Source organism: Callionymus lyra, chromosome 17 (assembly GCF_982586985.1).
Source record: "Callionymus lyra chromosome 17, fCalLyr1.hap1.1, whole genome shotgun sequence".
Taxonomy (NCBI): domain Eukaryota; kingdom Metazoa; phylum Chordata; class Actinopteri; order Syngnathiformes; family Callionymidae; genus Callionymus; species Callionymus lyra.
The window spans coordinates 2,142,695-2,149,923 of NC_141834.1; positions in this window are offsets into that span (position 1 = coordinate 2,142,695).

The following is a 7,229-nucleotide window of genomic DNA, read 5'->3' on the forward strand; positions in this document are numbered from 1 at the left end:
AGAATATATACATTGTCATTCATTTCAATCATGTTGAATTGTGCGTGCCTTTTGAACATCATTTGAACATCGTTACCATGGGATTGAACGCAGTTGTCAGAACGCTTAATAAAGTTTGACTTTAACTGTTTTGTGGACATTCCCTTTAGCACAGCTTTATCTAATGGATGAATAACACAACCTCAGTCAAACGTTTGACTGCAGTATCTTTTATTCTATGCGACTTATTATCCGATGCGCCCTATTTATGAAAACAGTTCTAAAATAGGCCATTCATTGAAGGTGCACCTTATAATCCGGTGCACCTAATAGTGCAGAAAATACGGTATTTAAATATGCCACAAATAATTGCCACATACCTGAATGAACAAATTGACGTGTTAATTGTTCAAAGCATGCAGTGAAGTAAAACGATTGGTTTATTGTGTTATCACTGTACATTATTAAGACTTGCGCCTCCAAACCTGGATTTTACGAGGGGGGAGTACTAACCTGGAGCATCATCATGATGAAGGACTTACTGCATCTTGGAGAAGAAAACTTCATCATTTCAAACAAGTAAGTAAGTCAGGGGAGCTGAATGGATGGATTGTATTACGCTTAATTATTAATGTTAAATCTTTTTTCTCACAATCAAAATAGCAACAATCTGTTTGAAAAATAGATAGGTTGAATGTGATATATTTCTCTTCTTCTTTTTTTTTCAACACACAAATGGATTAACTGCAATTGAATCACCTCGAGTAATTGCAAGCCTTCAAGTGTAATGTGTGTAAATCTTATCATAATTGATGTATTTCTATCGGAGTTACCTTTTAAAGTCAGAGATGCAAAGCCTAGTATGTTTCTATACAAAAAAATACCATTTTATATCATGCCTGTATACATCTACACTATATTTTATTTATTTGATGGAGTTTTGAGTCCTGATTCTTCTACAACAAAATGACTCGTTGGTGGTGAGACTCACAATCTCAGACAAACTAGTAAATACTTTGTCGACATTAGAGGGTTGTATTGGTCCCAGTAGAAACATTCTTTTTTTTGTTAATTGCCAATTCTTCATGATCTCAACAAAAGAACTCCGCCAGACAACATTCTGCTGAATAATTTAATATGGCTCGTCCTGGACCCTGGAGTAACCATCATTCTTAATTATTTCAATCTTCTTTCTCTGAGCTTTGTGTGCAGTTAAGGTTGCCAAATTAGACCAAGAGTGAATTTGAAAAATTCTCCACAACCATTTAATAGCCGATTTTTCATCTCAGGGAAGGGGAAAAGGGGAAAAGGCTTGAAGCTCCTCTCACTTGAGGTTTCCATATACAGAGGTGGTTACTGTTGTTTTTTTGTGTGCACGTTAATTTAGAAAGCTTGTTGCAAAACGGTGAGCTTCAGAAATCACATGGACACATGGCACTTTTCTCGGGATCTATTCAACCAGGACTCACAAGCAATAAAAAGAAAATGTTTTCCATTGGTTCTGAAAATACATTCGTCAATATTGTTTGAAGGATCATTTCTGCAGTAGCCATTGTTGATAAGGGACCAATTTTCAAGACTCACAAAACAATTTGAGTTGTTTGACTCAAAATTCAAATCGGCTCTGGTGATTGCTTGGCAAAATGTTAAAGGACAGTTAAGTTCCTGCTTTCAACACCTGAATGAGTTTATAGAATAGAATAGAATTCAACTTTATTTTCATTGCACATGTCACAAGTGCAAGGTTTTTTAAAGAATTTGGATATTGAATTTACACAGTAGAAGGCGATATGTATGAAGGACAATAAATGAGTATACATAAATGTATAAATGCATAAGAAAATAATAACATAAATAAATGTGTGGATGAATATCAATATGTCAAAATGTTTAAATAAATAAATAACTTCTGAATTAATTATTGTGGAAGAACAGTGCTATTTCTCTCTATATATACATTTAGTCATTTATACATTTTGTCTTTTATTTATTTATGTATTTATACATTTTGTCTTTTAGTTATTTATGCATTTATACATTTCTTTTTCAGTATGCAAATTAAGTTCAGTTCAAGTAGGCGGGTCGATCATCAGTCTAAAGCAGTGATTGGTTACAGCAATGTCATCGGATCAACTACTAGTGCCTTGACGAGCATCATACTTCACAGAGCTTCACCGCTAACTTGGATAATCCTGGAAAGATGGAACATGTACATGCTATTGCTAATGATCTATGATCAGCACTGATATAGATGTGAAATTAGATTAACATTTTCATGAGTTCATGAGTCTCATGCACATGAACACTGGCAACTTAACAAGGTTGGTTTGCTAAGATTTCAGAAAATATTTTTCTACTCTTCGTGCGAGCTCGGATGCTATAGACCAGTTGCTGCTAGTTGTTTGTTTTTCCTGTCTAACCAATCACTGCTTCAGAAAGGAGTTTGAACCGCCTACTTAATTTGCATACTGACAACGAAATGTTAAAATGACAAAATGTATAAATACATGAATAAATAAATAAAACACAAATGTATAAATACAAATACAATTTTTTTTTATTAAAGACTAAATGTATATATACATAGAAATAGCAACGTTCTTCAACAAAATTAAATCAGCAGTCATTTATTTATTTTGACATTTTGACATATTGATAGTTATACACACATTTTTTTATTTACTTATTTATACATCTTGGCATTTATACATTGATTTATACTTTTCATTTACATTTCATTTATCGTCCTTCATAATATGAACATCAATATACAAGCTATTTCCAGACAATGAGCAAGTTTTACATATGGTTATGAATATGAAAAAGCTATACAGACTATAAATATATGTATATGACATATGAGGTTTAGTGAAAGTATTAATAACAGCTTTAGAACTATAATTATTGTATGTGTGTCCCAAAAATGTTGCATAAATAAAGACGTCACTGGGTGTACTATGTGTAACTGTTTCCATTTATAGAAACATTCATAGGAACTAAATACACACTCCCCAAGACACTTTAAAGTCATTCCTCCAGTCACTGTGTAAATTAAAACCAAAAGTGGACTATCTGAAATCCAATGCTACTAAAATAATGTCGATTTCAGGTAATTGGGTGAGTTTAATGTCTTACCTATTCAATAACAGCGGGTCTAATTATGTGTTTATTACTTTTAAAACCAATAATGAACACAAGAAAAGTGTCAGGGGGATTTTAACGTGGACTGTAATCCTGGGGAAAAAAATGTTGTCTGCCTGACCCATAACAGGCATTGCACAGGAACAATTTCCTGGCGTGTTGCGATTTAATAGATAAAGGGTCATCTTTAAACTCAGCTGACTTTCACTGACTGTATCTTATCACCTCTAAAAAGAAGCAGAGTGGACAGTGTGAGAAATAATAAAAGGAATGCCCTTGATCTGTACCACCACCCCAGCCCTCCTCAGGAGTCCACCACAATCTGCTTCTCTCTATCCTGGCTTTGACAGTGTCTGCTTTAGGATACAGATACCATTACATGAGTGTTTGTGTATGAATACCGTCAATCACACTGGTTGTTTCCTTGTGCTTGTGTGCGTATCAAGATAAATGAGAGCACAACGGTGCTGTGGTCTACAGAATGACAAAAGAAAAAAATCTGACATTTATTTGTGGCTACAGTCAGCGAAGATTATTGATGAGTGAGTTTTATCTACAAGATATTGGTGAGAGCTATAGAGGTCAGTGGTCATCACATCCATTTTAGAGGATTGGCTATGATAAAGCTCTAATGTTTCTGGAGCAGACACTTTTTGGATGGATACATATTTAAGACACAGTGATCCTTTAACAAAGTTATGGACAAATAAAAAAATATATATATGAGGATCAACTTTTTCACATTTTTGCTTATAGTGCTCCTTCAAGAACTATTGGGAATAAAGAAGAATTAATCTGAGAGTAAAACGTCAGAGAAGAAGTAAATAAAGGAATGGAATGGCCGGCTAATGAAGATCAATATGGGTGAATTTAAGTATATTTCTGATATCCCCGGCCAATTACGCTTAGAGTGGGAAAACAATTCTGGAGCTAGGGGCCGTTAAAAAGTATCATTGGTGGATATAGTTTGGAGAGTAAAGGTTTTTATTATTATATGTGAGTATTGATGGGTTAATGATGTCTCAGGAGACAGTGGATGATATTTCATTATGAGGTATTGTATATTTGTTTAGCTGAGACAGTGGTGTTCTCTAGATAACAATGATTTGGAGCTTCATTGAATCAATAGATTTGTGTGTTGTTAATGTTAATAATGTTGTATTCTTAAATTATAGTCTGAAACAAACTAAGCTATTCATGTTAAAACCTTTTTTTTAACAATTTCTAACCATTTAACTCGATTTTGCAATGGTTTACATAAAGTGAAAAATTCTAGAACAATTGGGCAGGATGAGATACAATACATCATTTTAATTGTGGCCTTAAATGGATCATCAACATCAGTGTTTCAGTTAAATATTTGTATTTTCTATACCCTGACCCTGCTTTTTTCTGTGCTTAATGTGAGATTTTAATGTGGCTGTGCATGTTGTGTTAGATGTAATATAATCATAATTCCATTTGCGAATTAACTTTAAAAATAAAAGCAGAAAAGCAGTGCATTTTATAAACTTGTGGGCGTCCGATAGCGGGCAGCTTTGCGGGGTCCTAGTCGATTTGAAGACCAACGTGGACCAGAGTTGTCAAATGTCACTCTTTGAGCCATTCTCATGCCACACGCTTATATTTACCAATTTAATACACTGTATTTTTAATGGTAATAAACTTTGGCCAATCACAGAAGGGTTTAACATTTAACAACATTTTAATACAAACGTACTACTCGCTTTACTTCACGGTAAATTCCCCAAAAGTAATTTAGAGGTAGGAAATATGTCAAGATTTTCAAAAAGATTGTGATAAATCAATACTTTCCATGGGTAACGATCATGAACTGACATTGGTCTCTTATTGACTATCCCAAAAACTATCATATCATGTGAATGTCAAATTAAGAGAAATTGACAATTAAATCCTAATATTGTAGCTATGACCCGTATAATAAATGTCAAAGATGATTGGTTTATGATATAAATCATATAATAATGATCCCAAGTTAATATTGAATGGATGCGATACTGGCCTGATGACAGTACGTCTGATGTTGCTCACAGTGGTACACGGGTGCTCAGGGAGATTGTGGGTTTGCTTAGAAGCGTAAAAAATTAGAGGGATATATTATTATATTATATATTATAGCAGTGTTTGTATTTACCTTGCAGCATCCAAAGTATTAACTGGCCAGTATGATAACCCCTTGAAAATAATATTAATTTTAAAACGAGGGGGCGATAAGGAATGTGCAATTCAGGATGAAAGTATTTCAGCGACAGAAGAGCGTACTTAGCCTCGAGACATTAAGTTTAATAAAAGGGAAAAGTTTTGAAAGCAGCTGGCAGATGAGAGTAAGACTTTTAACTCATTAAATCTAAACTTTGAATATTAAAGCGCTCATCCTGCAGGCTGACGTTTAGTGCCCTGAGCAAGTGACCAGTGTTCCTTAAAGACTACGTACATATGAGAATGAAAAGGTCAGTCACTCCCCAAAGATAATCTAGACTGGATAAATGGTGAAAGGGCTCATCACATTGCTGTTTGTGCTGGGAGGGAGAGAGGAAGGACTGTCCCCACCTCCCTATTCACTACCAGACAGACTTTTGGAGTCTTATGAACAAGGGAAGTTTAAAAGAAAAAGGTCATAACAAGTTGTGCTTTAACTGCCTGTCCCCCGGGACACACCAGCAATTGGAAGTTTGAGTTGAGTTTTAATCCCATTTGGCATTTTAAAGGAAATAGTTGGGTGTCACATTAATAATAGAGGTTAATTGAGAAATTGTCCATAGGTATGAGAGTGTGTGTGAATGGTTGTCTGTCTCCCAGACTGGGTGTCAGGGTGTCCCCTGCTGATAGGCTGAAGGTCTTCATGCAACACAAAACCCGCAACATTACATGAGAATTTTGAGACCAGCTCAACATAAGGACAATAGAAGGCCCAACAAGGCAACAAATAAATCAACATATTGGAGAAAAGTGTCACAAAACAATGACTTGAATAATGTTGTCAACAGCAATAAGAATATTGTTTTATTTTATTATTTAAATTCCAGCTGGCATGTGATTTCCTGTTAGTGCTCTGGTACATTATCTTCTCCCTTTGATCGTCAAAGACAGTTTGAGTGTTTCACTATCTCCAACATCGGACCAACTATCAAGTATAACAGCAATTTTTAATATTTTGAAAGTGCAAATTTACTTGGTACCTAGAGCACATGCTATCAAAGAAGTGCTTACACATCTGAGCAGTTGGCCTGACTGTTTGGGGCCAATTCTCTTTTGGGACTTAACCACTAGACATTTCCAGCCCTGCTCGCCTCGACTCAACTCTACTTGACCTAGATGTGTTGCGTTTCCAATAGCCCTAGTACCTCCACGCGGTCGACAGGGCCGTCATGACACAGCAACGCAAAATAGCGTTCATATCACAAAAACTAGAAAACTTGCTGGTCAATCAATGACTTTGTGTCGCTAATAAATTGAGAGAAAAAAATCAAAAACGGCTGCAGGCACCAAGAAAAAATATGCAAGGAATATACACTGAGGTATAGAGCACTATGAGGACGAGAGCAACTGAGCTGCTTACCGAGGATGTATTAGGGTAAGCTGATGGAAGCTAATAATCATGTTCTGTGTTCCATATCATAATGGCTGGTAGTTATAGCTAACTAGTATTACAATTTAAATGCTGCCTGTGATTTTGAAATGGTTCTCACGTCGCAACATTGTCAACGTAATATGTCAGCCCCGCCATATATTTGCAAAAACAAGAAAATGAATGTGGAATTTATACATTGACAGCACAGCAGTCACATGCTTAGGATGAAAATTATGAAATGTATCAGACGCTTGCTGTGGTGGGCTAGTGGGTTGCTAAAGGGCAGTTGGTGATGCCTTTATGGCACAAGAGGAAACCATTGCAGGTGTGCAAGATGGTGAGTGTATAACATGGAAAATGCACACACATCAATCTGACTTCAATGATGTTGTAATTTTAGAGGGGTGATGGTATCGCTTTCAACTTAACAATAATTTGAGGCATAATTGAATTAGTTGATAAAAAGCAAGTGTCATCCATTGGTCTTTAAAAATAAATGTTATCATACTGTATAATT